Below are 15,794 nucleotides of genomic sequence, written 5' to 3'. Positions count from 1 at the left end.
AATGACTAGCATGACATAACATGACATGGGTTGCAAGTAGCAACGTATAGCTACCCTCAACTACCCCCAAATGATGATTGTTATTCGCGGAAATAGATGCTACCTCCTCAGCCGTAGAACAAACCAATCACAGCTGGGGCACTATTTGCTAACTACCCCAGCGACGTCCCGTTTGAAGCCAACCATCCATCCAAGAAAATCATGTGCCCTGCTACATGCACCAGGAACTGCTGAGACAATTGAAGTTTCTTCGCAATATTAATAATTCCAAAATGTACCATAGGCTCTTCTCATTACGACCGCTATATTCTATATGACAGTGGTGGCCCTTCTCAGGGCTGCTCTACTTTTAGCAGGGCACTACATGTACTTCTCATTTCAGCTGCTAAAGTTTAATATCCTAGTATGACTGCACTGGCACTTCGCAGCAGGGCTGCTGCACTTTTTCCGGGGCACTACAGACGCTTCCTATTTCGACTGTTATGCTCTTTTATGAAAGTACTGGCACTTCTCAGCAGGGCTGCTGTACTTTCAATTGAGCACTAAAGACACTTATCATTATCAATTCTATATTCTAATATGACAGTGGTGGCATTTCTCAGAAGGGCTTCTGCACTTTCAGTTGAGAACTATAGACAGTGGTGGCACTTCTCAGAAGGACTGCTAAATTTTCAGTGGGGCACTACATGCACTTATCATGACTAATGTGACAGTGGTGTCACTTCTCAGAAGAGCTGCTGCACTTTCAATTGAGCACTTTAGGCACATCTCATTATCAATGCTATATTCTAATATGGCAGTGGTGGCACTTCTCAGAAGGACTGCTCTATTTTAAGTGGGGCACTACAGGCACTTATTTTGACTGCTACATTCTACTATGACTGTGGTGGCACTTCTCAGAAGGACTGCTGTCTTTTCAGTGGGGCACTAAAGGCACTTCTCATTATGACTGCTATTTTCTACTATGACAGTGGTGGCACTTCTCAGCAGGGCAGCTGTACTTTTGTTAGAGCACAGCACACTTCTCATTTCGACTGCTAAAGTCTAATATTTTAATATGACTGTACTCGCACTTCTCAACAGGCCTGCTGTATTTTTAATGGAAGGCTACAGGCACTTGTTATTTTGGCAGTGTAGTCTAATATTCAGATAGGGCAGTATTGGCACGTCTCAGCAGGGATGCTGTACTTTTAATCGGTCACTACAGACAGTTTTTATAACTGTTAATTTCTACTATGGCAGTGGTGGCACTTCTCGGCAGGGCTGCTCTACTTTCATTGGAGCACTAACTATTTCAACTGGTAAAGGCTAATATTATTTTCTGACTGTACTGGCACTTCTCAGAAGGGCTGCTGTACTTTTAATGGGACGATAGAGGCACTTTTAACCTTGACTTCTAAGTTGTATTATGACAGTACTGGCACTTCTCAGAAGGGCTGCTGTACTTTTAATGGGGTGGTAGAGGCACTTTTAACCTTGACTGCTAAGTTGTTTTAACACAGTACTGGCACTTCTCAGAAGGGCTGCTGTACTTTTAATGGGGTGTTAGACACACTTTTAACCTTGACTGCTAAGTTGTATTTTGACAGTACTGGTACTTCTCAGAAGGGCTTCTGTACATTTAATGGGGTGTTAGAGGCACTTTTAACCTTGACTGCTAAGTTGTATTATGACAGTACTGGCACTTCTCAGAAGGCTGCTGTACATTTAATGGGGTGTTAGAGGCACTTTTAACCTTGACTGCTAAGTTGTATTATGACAGTACTGGTACTTCTCAGGAGGGCTTCTGTACTTTTAATGGGGTATTAGAGGCACTTTTAACCCTGACTGCTAAGTTGTATTGTGACAGTACTGGCACTTCTCAGAAGGCTGCTGTACATTTAATGGGGTGTTAGAGGCACTTTTAACCTTGACTGCTAAGTTGTATTATGACAGTACTGGTACTTCTCAGGAGGGCTTCTGTACTTTTAATGGGGTATTAGAGGCACTTTTAACCCTGACTGCTAAGTTGTATTGTGACAGTACTGGCACTTCTCAGAAGGCTGCTGTACATTTAATGGGGTGTTAGAGGCACTTTTAACCTTGACTGCTAAGTTGTATTATGACAGTACTGGTACTTCTCAGGAGGGCTTCTGTACTTTTAATGGGGTGTTAGAGGCACTTTTAACCTTGACTGCTAAGTTGTATTATGACAGTACTGGCACTTCTCAGAAGGCTGCTGTACATTTAATGGGGTGTTAGAGGCACTTTTAACCTTGACTGCTAAGTTGTATTATGACAGTACTGGTACTTCTCAGGAGGGCTTCTGTACTTTTAATGGGGTATTAGAGGCACTTTTAACCCTGACTGCTAAGTTGTATTGTGACAGTACTGGCACTTCTCAGAAGAGCTGTGTACTTTTAATGGGGTGTTACAGGCACTTGGCATCTTTATGGTTATATTTTATCTCCCTTACTTTTGACAGTACAGTGAAGGCCATACTCAAAATATCTACTGTGCCTTTATTTGGACGTCATGGGCACTTCTGCACAGCAGCCTAGAACTGGCTTATAGGGCAATGCCCGAACTCAAAACACAACATTCTAGTGTGTGACACGTTTTGGGGTCAAAGTGGGCCACTTTTGTGACCAGTGTTACTAAATGAATATTCTTTAAAATGCACAATTTTAAGAAAATCCCTTGGGTGCTACTCACACAGGCGGTCGCAAAAGGCATGAATTGCCATTTGCAACTGTGGGCACTGTTTCATTGGTGCCCGAGACAATGTTATGCCCCAGTTCGACCCTGCCCCACTGGATGCTCTACTTTTAATAGTGTATTGCAGGAACTGCTCGGAAATGAAAGCAATACCAATAGTCAGGTTCCTGCGGGTATATGTTTAGGAATCTAGTATTGTCTCAGTCCATTACACCATAATAGGGCCCGCGATACAGAGGCCTTACAGCCGGTCTGTATATACATTAACTGAACGTCTTCCCGAGGTGCATCAGTTCATGACGCGTGGGGATGTTTGCTATGTGTGGACAGGATATGACAGAGTGGCCCGGCCCGGTTACCCGGTCCTGCCTCAGGTGTGCGTTGCGTCACGGTCTATAGCCATTGGTTGCACACTGGCTGCAGTACACACACACACCCTGATTAGTAAGCCAGCCGAGCACCTGGGGCAGGAAGCAACCGCATCATAATTAAAAACAACTCCAACATTCCCAGCGCTTGTGAAAGTGCAGGGCTGCGCGTGAGAACGCAGCGAGACCTTTCGAAGTGCGGGGATAGCAAGGTTATCAGGTTGCTACATGTTAGCGGGGATCCAGGCCCCAGTCTTGCTCCTTCATGTCAATATCAATTGCATTCTGGGAGATGCAGTCTTGGTTCGCTTCATTGAAAACCTGGCACTAAACTAAAAGCAGCGTTCAGGACTGAAAAATGGTATCCTGTTCTGACTCCCACGGGCTTCTTGCCGGTGCATCGTTTAATGGTCTCTGGGCTGCTGCGGAAAAAATTGGGATCAGGCTCATGCAAGCTTTGTTGAGAGCTATTTGCCCTTTTAACCAGGCCGACTTGCTCTTTCCATAAGTGGTTGGGACAGTATCATTTGTAGCCCCGAAGATGGTCCACGAGACCGAAATGCTTTGGACATCCTAAGAATGCCTATGTCTCCGGAATAAAAGCTTCTTCTTTTGAAAAATCAATTGAAGATTGTGGGGAATGTTGTATTAAGCACTTATAACATCTGCAAACATGAGAAGTACCTATATATTAAAAATCTATAACTGCTTCGCGAACTATATGTGAAATATTCACGCTAGGTCCTTCCAGACGGCTGGGTTATCCAAACCCAGACATCACCGCTTGATACTATATATAAACACCCCACAGTGCAAGTGTGGCTATTCTGGCGACAGGCCCAAAGAACATTAAGTCATTGAATCGAAATCTAAAATAGTATATATCTGCTGTGCCCACTCAACCTGAATCGCTCATCCCATTGGAATGGATTCATCTGGTAACCTTAAGGAGTGTGTGTCAAAGTGCAGACCTGAGTGCAAAAGTGCAAGGGTTCCTGTGCAAACAGCGGGCTAGTTTAAAAACACAGGGACACACTGAAAGTGCAGGGCTGTCTCTCAACGCCCTCACCAATCAAATAGAAACCCATTACATACCCTCCTCTACAAGTGTACCTGTGAATACTGGTCTTTTTAGTTGTATGCCAGTTTTTGGAGATCCTTGCTCTAAGTCCAAAAATCGCACAAAAAGTGCCTGCCAGGTGACATTTGGGCGCTATATAAAAAAATTAATAAATATTGAGGGGTTCCTTGAATAAGACGTTCATTTCCCATACGTTAAGTTACTTCATATTTGTGTAGTGCCAAACTGCCATTGTTAAGGCTTCGGAGCGCTGTGGGGTGACTGGCCCATCGGCAGACCACAGTTTGAACAGACATGAAATAAAACGACTATTACACTTCATGCAAATAGTATTTCAATTTCAAAAGCCTGCTAATTTGTGGTTAAAAAAAAGAATGTGGGGGTAAATGCTCCTTACCCCTGCCCTCAGCAGAGTCTCAGCGCACATCAGTGGCTTGTTAGCGTGCCCACACTGCCCCAATGATATTCTAGACCTGCATCTTTCTCCATGACTGCCCTCACACACCTGGCCTGCTGTCACCATTACAACTTAGTTATTCTCTTTCTCGCTAGCCCCACCCACCCCCTCACCACCGCCATCGCTGCATAGCACCCACCTGAGCTGCATTGAGCCACTAACCCACCTAGGCTGGTATGTTAACTCAGCAAGTTAAATGCTCAGCCATGAGATCTGTGTGTATACTGCAGGTCATCAGTTTGGATCCCAGCATGGCTGCCTCAGGTTTCCATCCTTGCAAGGTTGATAACATGACTATCAATTTCATTTGATGAACATAATTGTAGATGAAAATTCTCCGGAAAGCGCTCTATAAAAAAAACATTTGCTTGCCTGCCACAAATCGTCCTATGGTGTAGACAGTCTAAGCACATTTTGCTGGGGAAGCTCCCAGTGGATTGGACCAGTCTGAGGTCTTTGTTTGCCGACATGAAAGCCTGATAGTGGGCTTGATCAGTCTGAACCAGAATTATCATAGGGGCACACATAGGTTCATCTAGTCTGGACCTGGCCCATTGCCAAAGCTCCCCTGGGATTGGCCAGTCTGTGCCAAAGTCCTCATGAAAACCCGTTGTGGGCTGCCCAAGCCTGAGTCAAAGGAATCTGTTTGGTCGACCACGTGGCGGCAAAGGGACGAGAGGATACCTCAGGGGCAACTCAGAGCAACACAGGTTGGAATCTCAGTCCTGCGCTTGGAGACTGGTCTGAGGTATTAAGTGCGTTATCAAAGATTCATTATTTAATTAAAGTTGACATCAAGCCTTTATTGGGATCAACTAGTTTAAAGCAAATTTCTCCTGAACGTCGGCTGGGTTTATCTAGTCTAAGCCACTTTGTTGTGCACAGCCCCACTGGGATTTCGCAGTCTAAAGCATAAACGAAAAGTCTTGGAAGCGCCATTTGGGTTCATTCAGTTTCACGTAGTCATCGTGGAAGACCTCTTTGAGTTTGGCCAGTTTGAATCAACCCTAATGTGGAAGGCCCAATTGGATCTACGACGATGAAGTCAGCGCTGTCCCGAGACAACCCATTGGGCTTGACGGGTCTAAGCCAACATTGTTGTTGTGTGGGAAAGTCTTGTTATTTGAATACCTGGACCGACACCTAAGCAATTAGCTGCCTGTGCAGGAAATCAGATTGCGAAAGACTGTGGGAGCGTGCCACGCCTGGGCTTGTCAAGGGAGGCACTTGCCTGCCCTGCGCATCCATACCAGTGTCTGAGTCACCCTCTCGCCCAGCACCCTGGCGACAATTACCAAGAAACCTCCCAACGTTTTAAGAACTGAGGAAGTGGAGGAAATGTGAATGGAGCTGACATTGGTCTTAGGCCAAAGAGCAGATGACTTGCTGTATGAGCGATGGTCTTAAACTGCGAGAATCGTGTACCATATCTATAGTGTTTCTGTAATGTTCACCCCATGATCACCACGACAGCTTCAACTTTATTTTGTGGAATGCGTTGACCGTATTTCCAAATACTGCAACTGCTGACCTTTCCTCTAATGGGGATTTACAATACTATCGGATGTCTTCCTTATATGTCTCTGCTGTGAATTGGGAATGGTCAATAAGCACGTGGGTTGAACCCCAATGGCAAATATCTTTTTAAGCCTGAAAACAGGAGAGGGGATTTACCTTTTCATGGCAATAAAATAGATAAAATGAGTACCACCGAGAAGAGGAATAGCAATAACAACCTTGTATGGGCCAAGGGGCAACTCAGTGCTTCACCTACATTTCAACATTAAGTGGGTGTGATCCATCTGAGCAAGCATTGTCATTGGAGAGCCCATTACATGAATCTAGTCTGAACCAATGGCATTGTCAAAGCTGCACTGGGATTGACCAGTCTGTGCCAGTGGCGTCATGGAAACCCCTGTTAGGTTACCCAAGTCTGAGTCAATGCCGTTGTGGCCAAACCAACTAAAAGGCATTTAGTTGGTTTGGCCATTTTGGGCCAATTTGACAGGAGAACCTTATTGGGATGAACTAGTGAAAAGCAACTTTCTCCTGAACTTGCATTGGATTTAGCCAGTCTAGGCCAACATTGATGCGCAAATCCCCATTGGGTTCTACTTGTTTAAAGGGTATGACGTTCATTCATCGCCTGTTTTTTTTCCCACTGTATTTCTTTCTGAAAATATTTGCCTGAAAAACTCCTCGAAAAATATGTGGTGGCGGAGGTTACGGGCCTATAAGGGTCAGGGTGGGGTGGGGACTAGGGAATAAATAATAAGAGAGGGAGATCGGGGGATCCCCCTGAATAAAATTAAAAACATTCAATTCGTTTTTTCAGCAAAAAACGCTGCTAATTTCTTCAAAAAAAATGACTTATAGAAAACGGTTGTCGATGTAGGCACATAGAAACCACTTTTCTTATAACATCGGGAAGAGGTCACTAAATGCCGCCCTTTTCCTTTCAGGTGAGGACACTCCAATGACGGGTGTTGCAGCAAAGTTCCTGAAGATGATCTATAAGGAGAAGATGACGCTCCAACCCTGAGATGACCACAGATTTAACAGTACAAATTTTACCTCGAAATAAAGACAACAACAGTGTCACTCACAATCACTACGCAGAAATCATTCACCTGTTGCAAGCTATACGAAAAATGATCATGTGAAAAAGGCACCTTTGTTCTTTTTCCTCTATTAAAACATTCCTCGCACATTCTCCCCATATTCCCCACCATAGTGACCCCTGCACTTTCGTTATTCCCATCCATTCCCTTTTGTTACTTTTACAAAATGGTATCCAATCTAAAATGGCGTCTTTAATGCAACACTTGTGAAAAAGCCTCCAAAGGTGGTAGCCAACCTGTCCCCATCCAGATGTTTTAGCCTACAACTCCCATGATCCCTCACTGCTGGCCTATGCTGGCTGGGGCTGACAGGAGCTGTGGCCAAGCACATATGTTTTGTGAAAGGTTGGCTACCATGCCCCATGGGTAAAAGCATGTGAACGGAGAAAAAGTAAGCTAATGAGTGAATTGTTCCCCATTTTTTGCGAAGACGAGGTAAGCATTTCCAAGTTACTTCCAAAGTCGACAATGTCCATTCACAAGACGCGGATATTTAAGGCGCACAGTAAAGACATCATACAAGGAGACATTCAATCCCTCCCCTACCACTCTGATTGGACACATCGCATCATAGGAAATGTCCCAGGCGGGGGAAATTCCAACAACAGTCAAGCTGCCTGCTTTCATTTGGGCTTCAGTGGCATTTGCACTGACAGGTGAGAACCCTTTGGCCACATGTGAAGGAGTTTCCAATCAAATGTTCCCAAGTCGTCTCCGCTCTAAAAGTGCCAGGCTATTATGCAAGTCTATGCAAAAAGGACGAGCATACTCGTCCTTGGCACTTAAGAGGTTAAGGTGTGAGATCTTCTCCACAGCCAGAGTGAGAGTTGGGTGTGAGGGGAGTTCCATCAAGCACTTCCCAATGCATTGACATTCGACATTTGGTAGTTGCAGAGTTGCGTTGCAAACCCCATAAACAGAATTAGTTAAAAGGCAAGTTTTAAACCAGTCTTGCAATGGAGCTTTTTAAACATGAGGTCGTGGTAGACAAATTATGCCTGCCACCACCAGTCTGCTGCACAGGTCTTGCAAAAGAGGGATTTTCCACAATCAGGACTAAACAGGTTTGTTTATCTCTGAGTTGCAGTATCCTGAAGACACATGCAAGTTAAATCAGACACTTATTGCCAGTCTAGCAAAGTAGGTGCCAGCATTTTTTCAAAACCATAGAAAGAAATCTGAGGAACATAGCGAAGGACTAACCTGACCACACATCGACATCAGCAGAAATTGGCCACTGCTGTTTGATAGGGCAAGACAGGGTGAGAGTGTGTGTGTGTGCATTTGTGTGCATGTGCATGTGTGCATGTGTGTGTGTGCACATGTGCACATACCTCCTTATTTGCTATGCACTGCGCTGGGTCGCAAACAGTTCTTTGAACTCAGTGTGAACTGGAGCCCAGTTCTCGTTGAAATCCTGGAGTTTGGCCATCAGACTGAAAGGAGTACATAGGCTTCAGTGTGAAATTGGGGTGCAGTACTCCATGTAGAATTGGTGTCCAGTCTTTAATGTGATATCAAATTAAGGACATTCTTTTGTGAGACTGGGGTAGGGAAGGTCGGCGTGAGGTTAAAACCAAGTCGGTTTTGTGTGAGTCCTCCGTGTGCTGTTGAATCATGTTCAGCGTGAGATTTGAGTCCAACCTTAAGAATGAGCTTGGAACTCAGTCTTCAGTGGGAGATCAGAGCCCAGTCCTCACTGTGCTATTGAACCATGTTCAGAGACCAGCCTTTAGAATGAGCTTGGCATTCAGTATTCAGTGTGAAATTAAAGCCCAGTCCTCCGTGTGCTATTGAACCATGTTCAGCGTGAGATTTGAGTCCAACCTTTAGAATGAGCTTGGAGCTCAGTCTTCAGTGGGACATTAGAGCCCAGTCTTCAGATTTAGATTAAAGCTTAGTGCTTTGTGTGAGAGAGGAGACAGGCTCCCCCGGGTCAGATCAGAACCCAGTTTGTCTAGCATAGAATTACAGCCTCCCCTTCATTGCCAGCTTGTAGACCAGTCCTCGCCGTGATCGGCCACGCACTCAGTATAAGGACGAACTTACGTTCTCGTTACAGGAAGGGAGCCTAGCCCTCAGACTGGAGACTCGTCTCTAACGTTAATTGGAAGAAGTCCAGTCCACGGCGTGAAATTTGAGTCCAGTTCTCATTCTGCGACTGGGCGCCATTCCTCAGTGTAAGAGAGGACTCGAGACTTACCCGAATGCCAGTAAGAGCCGCCACTCTGTGGGGAGAGGAGCCATGTTCAATGTGAGAAAATGGAGCACACCTTTCAGTTCACCACTGAAGCCCAAGCACCGCGAGACCGGAGCCCCCGCTGTGAGAGGTGAGCCCGGTCCTCTGGGTGAGCATACATCCCGGGCCTTTGCTCAGCTGCTGTTTCCAGGCAGAGCCCGCGTATAAATAGCCGGAGGTGGCAGCTTTCCAAGAGAAGGGGCACCTTGCAGCCAGCTCTGGAGCAAGCCCCCGTCTACGCACGCTGCCTCTCATACCATCGCGCCTTCAGGGTGTCATCTCACTCCTTTCAGCTGTGGGGTGCCATCTTACCCCTCACTGCTACCGCGCCCCATCGCGACCAGGGTGACCATATGCTGCCAGTGAGTTCCTCCGTTATAATAGAGAGATCATCGCACATCTCACACCACGGTCATACGTGTAAGTGTGCAGGATATATCTCGCAGAAGCTAATGGATGCAGGGAGTCATGTCCTTCATCACAGCGAGACGTGTCATCTCACGCAGGTTAGGAGTTATATCTGTGCGGGATATCACACAGTTCAGAGAATTCATCTCACATAGGTTATAAAAGGCTCTGTGAATATAACTGTAAATGCCAAATGCCAATAAAAACATTATAAAATAAATAAAAGGCTCTGTGAGAAACCCAGCAGGCATTCAATCTGCATTAAAAAAAAATTTGTTTAACTGCATTTCCTGTCTCTGGAGGACTCATTTCCTAAGGAGGGGTGTCACTCTTAAACTTTTTGGCTGGCTTGCCTGGGATGGCACGATGAGCACAAGAGCTAATAATGTATGCATGAAGTGCCCAAAGGGATGCCTTTATTTATTTATTGGACATCTGTATGGCGCCTATACACAGGTGTTTCCATGCGCCACAAGACAAAAGAGGAAATCACAAGAATACAGCACAGAAACGGTTATACTGCTCTTGTGACAATCCTCCCGTGCAAGTGCCAGAACGAGGCGATATGTGCAAGGGGGAGGCGGTAGAGGGAGAACTGCAGAAGTAGGGGGCTCCCATTGGTGGGGGCGGGCAAATGCCGGTTGGGCTGAGGCGGCACGTGCCAGGGGATGTAGGTGTTGGTCTCGGACTCCAGATGCATAACTGAGCCAGACACAATCTGTGTTTGTGTCATCAAAAGGGCATGTGGACATCAGAAAGTTGTGTGATGGGCAGGGCGGGCGCCCCTTCTTATTCCCTGGTATTTCTGAGACTTTGCTATTTGATGTGTTTGCGCTATTCACACCAAGAAGCTGGTTCTTTAGGGCTGTGGTCTAGGCATGACTGCTGTTTTTGAGAGCATGAGCGATGCTTCCAGGCCTAAAGACCATGTTTTTATGGTTTAACTTCGAGCCTTTGTGGAGATAAGGAGTTCCAGAGTAAGGCAGTCAGCACAGAGGTTGCTCAGCCTCCTGAGGCAGGTTTTTTTAGTGGAGGAACTTGGAGCATGGAAGGAACTCAGCAAAGGGGTCGTTGTACCCAGGTTACCTCCTGTTGCTCCTTCTAAAAGCTCCCTTATTTCCTTTTCAGACCAACCTGCGGAACTGTTAAAGTATATTTGCGTTTAGTGGCTTTCTGACACCCCGCTTTCTCTCATGTTTCTTCTGAAAGCTCTCTGTTTTAGTGCAGGCAAAGTCTGAGGGAGGAGCCTAACATCATCCACTTACTGCAACACTTACTGGAGCATCATGGAGACAACAGCAAAGGAGGAGGGGTCAAATTCCCTCAGACGTAGTCTGACAGATTTTCGGAAGTCATCCCAGCATCCTGGTCTAGTGGTCCAGTCAGACAAGTGCATCATAAATCAGAAACCCAAACTCATTTGCTGGAATACCAGTCACACACATCCATGTTTAGTGGTGTTTCCTGTATCAATGAGTTCAGCACATATATGAGCATGGTCCTACTGGGACAACACTAAGCCAGGCTCCTATAAAAGTCACTGCATTCACAAATCACAGTTCATTACTTTTCATCATAAACTCCTTAGGGTGTACTCTGGGGGACATCTGTGGCAAAGTGTGCATTTTAAAACACACACTATTTGAACATTTTTCCGACCCAAAAAAAGATGTCTTTTTATAAGACTCTTCGTGCTGGACTCCAGCCTTTGAGCGTAGGACCAGGTATTGAACCCGTTTCCCCTGAGCTATCCTCCACCCACCGGCACTTCCCACTAATTCATCAAACCTGCGTTGGCCCACCACACTGGCCCAAATGCCCTGCGAGCATTGCTCTATACGCCAGTCTGAGCATGGATGTGGGCGGGGCTCCAAAATGTAAAGTTGCAACTGAGTGAACTGCTGCCGATCAGCAATTTCGGTCACAAGAGCCCAATTCCCTATGCAGGTTCCTGGAGTCAAACACGCTGTACGCAGAGTGCATAAGAAGGCACTGAACAAGAGACCATCCAGGCCGCTGAAGACGTTCCTGACTGCCTTATCCTTGGATAGGTCATCTCTTATAGCGGCTGAGAGTCTGGTGAGGTGCCGAAGCAACCCAGAGTCCATGTAGGCTCGCATGGGTTGGGCTGTGAGTTCCTAATACAGCAAAAGCCGGAAAAATGCATGTAGGTGTTACCGTAAAAATGACCAACCCTGCATCTGTGGGATCTGGTGTTGTCCGCGGAGCGAGGAGCCGTCATCTTCATGGCTCGTCTGGTTGCCACAATGAGAGACCTTCTTTAACCAAGACAGGGCCTGGTGAATCATGGGAACTGCACCAGCTGCCAACAAGTCTGTAACAAGCACATTTCTGCTCTATTTGCAGTGTGAGGGATTGCATTTTAGGGACTGACAAGTTGAGGCTCTTACTACAAAGCCGGCCGAACCAGTTTATGTTAGCGATCTTCATTTTGAGGTCTTCTTGCAGAGCTTCTAAGAAGAGGTTCTTCCAGCAACTGTGTAGAGAGTCCGGTTTAGCAGCATTCCTCAGCTTAGAGATAATCGGGGCCTGTCAACATTCAGAGGTCTTGCCATTGGGTTTATCCCTATCCTCTCACTCATTCCCGAAGAGAAAAGTCTTGTGCTCAGCCCAGCTACCAGAAAGTGAGCAGATTAGCCAGTTTACGAAGTTACGGCTTTATCCAACTGAGAGGAGTCTGAACATGACTTTGGGCTCTTGGCAACAATTGTGAGAGTTTCGCGTCCTTCTCAAACCTCATCCCCTTAGCAGGTGAGAGCATACCTCCGAACGAGGGTGGGAAATAGCGACAAAGAACCCTTATTATTCTAGTGGCAATAAAGACTCTACTTTAGAAGTCATAGATATTCTTTAAGAGAAGTGAGGAAAAGGCGGGCCTTGCTTGATGCAATGGATCCGTTCACTTTCAATCCAATCTGGCCCTAGACAGAACCTCTAAATAAAATGAAAATACAACTTGGAATTACGCTGTCCAGATAATACAGCAGATGTCTGTGTAGGGAAGCTCAGTTAGCCCAAGAAAGGAAAGGAGAACCAACGAGTTCTGACCCTCATGATAACAGGAATTCCCCATGACTCATTGGTTCCTATTCTGGGGTGTCAGGGAACTATACCAAAGGGGAGGGCTTTTATTTGTCCAGGGCTAATGGTCATACGCCGCCTGAGAAATGGTGTACCATGGGCTGAGGTAGTGACTGGTCGAGGGCAGACTCCCAGAACAGCGCAGAGGGGCGTAGGTAGCCTTGCAATGGCATCTAGAAAATTGAATGAGGCCCAGCTAGTCTTCCTTCTAATCTCTCCTACATATTTATTATCTTTACATCTGCTGTTTTGACTTTACTGAGAGTGTCACTCCAGAAATGACTCTTAGGCTTTCCCTAAGGGATTGATTGAGGGTGAGACTTGGTGCCAGAGTATCAATTTAGAGTGCCCAGATGGCGGAATAATGGATACAAATCGCCTCTGTATTTCCAGCCAGGACATGGCATGTACCCAACCAAGGCTGGGCTGCCCCGAGCACTGGGTGTTTTCAGGTAGGAAGGAGCAGTCAAGGTAGAGACCACTAGTCACTGGCTTCAGGTTTTATGAATTGTGGGGTCCACCATATTTAGTGGGAGCCGGATACTGCCCGGTCATAAATTAAGCAGAACCTTAGTCCGGACCAGACAGGCTGTGAAAATGTAACATTGTCAGCAAGCGGACTCTAGCAACTGTTGTGAACATTGAGGGTCTAAAAAAACTGATCTGTCTTGACGCTTAGATCATTTATTTATTTATATTTATATAGCATGCAAACAGCCCTTGGTCATCAAGGCGCTGTTACATGTGAAGGGCTTAGTTACATGAGGCATCTGGGTGGACTTTGGAATCAAATGCAAACTAGATACATACATCATATATTAACGGGCAGGTAATATTAAATGCGTTGTATACAAGTAACACATGGTGAAGAATAGAGTCTTGACACATCTGCGGAAAGCCATGTGTGAGTCTTCAGCTCTTAGGGATGGTGGAAGGGCATTCCATTGCAGGGCTGCCAGGTAAGGGAAGCTGTCTCCACCTGCTCGAACTCGCTTGCTTTTGGGAACTGTGAGCATGTTAGAGTAATAATTCGTGTTCCCATCCATTTCAATGGTACTGATGTGACACCTATGACTTGCAGGTTACACACAGACTTGTGCCGCTGAAGCTCGCCCAACTGGGCAATTTTTCCACTAAGGGAGATTTGCCATTGCTCAGCGCTTTTACACGTCTAGAAATGAGCTCACCGTGCATTCAGCTGCTCTCGGTGCATGGGTCTGGCTGAGTTGGTGGAAGGGGGAGTGGAGGTTGCTCAGTTTCGAGTCAGCTGTTTCCATTTCTCCTTTCCAGATGTGTTCTTGCACGTCCTACCTTGCCGAGAAAACGGTGCAGTCAAGACTGTATCAACAACTTGCGTCAGCGGTTAGACAGACACAAAAGCAGATTTTTTGAGGGTTTCAGTTGTGTTGTTTTCCTGGGTAAAACAGATTAATTTGGGAGGTATAATTGAGAGGGGGGGCTACTTCAGTTGCACGGATCATTTTGACCTGTGAGGCGTAGACAGGGTAGGCCCTGAGCGGGCAAAGCCCACCCAAAATCTATAAATGCCCACTCAGCAGCACTGTATGGGCATTTACAGATGTTTATGTCACCGAGGAGGGTTCACCTGCATGAACTTCAGGCCCCACTTGTTAGAAAATCCTGGCTACACCTATTCCGAGGCATGGACGCGCCCAGTATCAAACAGTGTCTGGGCGGAGCTGGGAGTGGAAGCCGAAAAAATCTCGGCTCAACAAGCGTACCCTGAAACATCAGGCAGGGCAGACTGTCTAGAAGATGTGAGCAGTGTCTGAGCACCCCTCTACCATGAGAGACTACATAACCTGCTATGCCGCTGCCCTGGGTGCTGCTTTTAACGGGATATATGCACCCAAAGCAACCACAAGGGGTGGGGGAGCATTAAAGATTGGGGGAAGCGATCACATTTAAACGTGTACACATCTTTCTCGCTCCAAGCCCTTGAATACTGATTTCTGGAAGGGGGAATGGCTTTCCGCCCAGTGAACCCACCTGATTTAAACAAGAATACATGTGCAATTCTCAATGCTTGCACATCTATTTCTGCTGTGTTTTTTGGGGGTGGGGGATTTTTCATCGAGATCCAAAATGTTTGTGTTTTTTTGTTATCTCCCCCTTCTCCCCCATGGATGGTTTAATGCACTGCGACTCGCTGACAAGAGATCGTTGAGGGCGGGGGCGAGGGGATCCTTGAAATGTTAATCCGGAGAAAAGAATCCTGGGCAGTTAAATTACCGATTCTCCATCAATATATTGCACAATCCGTTTATCTATGTGTAGTATCTGGGAACCTCAGGAAAGTCATCCAGCACGCAGGAACCACGCAGGAGTCGGGTAAGTACAAACAGGACATGTACTGTAGGGCAGGAAGGTTACAGGGGAGAGATAGGGTTAGGCATCCTTCTAGCTCAGGTACCCATCTCCCATTCCCCACCTAGTCACCTCTAGAATGCTTCACACACAACATTCTACATTCCCTCTGGCATTCCTAGGTGGCTGACCCAACCAGACAGATAGGAAAGCATTCACTCAGCATGCACACATGCCAGGTAAACATGGCAGACACCACACACAACACCAGCTCTCCCTGGGCGGTGATCACAACATGCATCCATGTGAAGGTCTACACCATGCAATGCAAGACGCTTTGGGAATGCCAAATGCCACACCATATATCAAGGAGCGTGAAATAGGACGGGGAGTTTGGTGAGCGTGACATTACACCAATGGAATGGCTGATGCCTGCTTGATCACACGGCACAGGTGACACTGGTGCCAGATGTGTGGTCGCACGGAGGACCAA

At 46.3% G+C, this 15,794-nt stretch overlaps 1 protein-coding gene across 1 annotated transcript in view; it reads right to left on the bottom strand.

Annotated features, from left to right (window-relative positions):
* PLEKHN1 (pleckstrin homology domain containing N1) overlaps positions 1-15,794 on the bottom strand; it is an 88,622-nt gene that overhangs the window by 12,963 nt on the left and 59,865 nt on the right. The window lies entirely within an intron of this gene.

The sequence above is a fragment of the Ambystoma mexicanum genome, chromosome 8 (genome assembly GCF_040938575.1).
Source record: "Ambystoma mexicanum isolate Mex_15411 chromosome 8, UKY_AmexF1_1, whole genome shotgun sequence".
Taxonomy (NCBI): domain Eukaryota; kingdom Metazoa; phylum Chordata; class Amphibia; order Caudata; family Ambystomatidae; genus Ambystoma; species Ambystoma mexicanum.
Note: the sequence above shows the minus strand (reverse complement) of the source record. Positions and strands in the feature narration are given on the sequence as shown.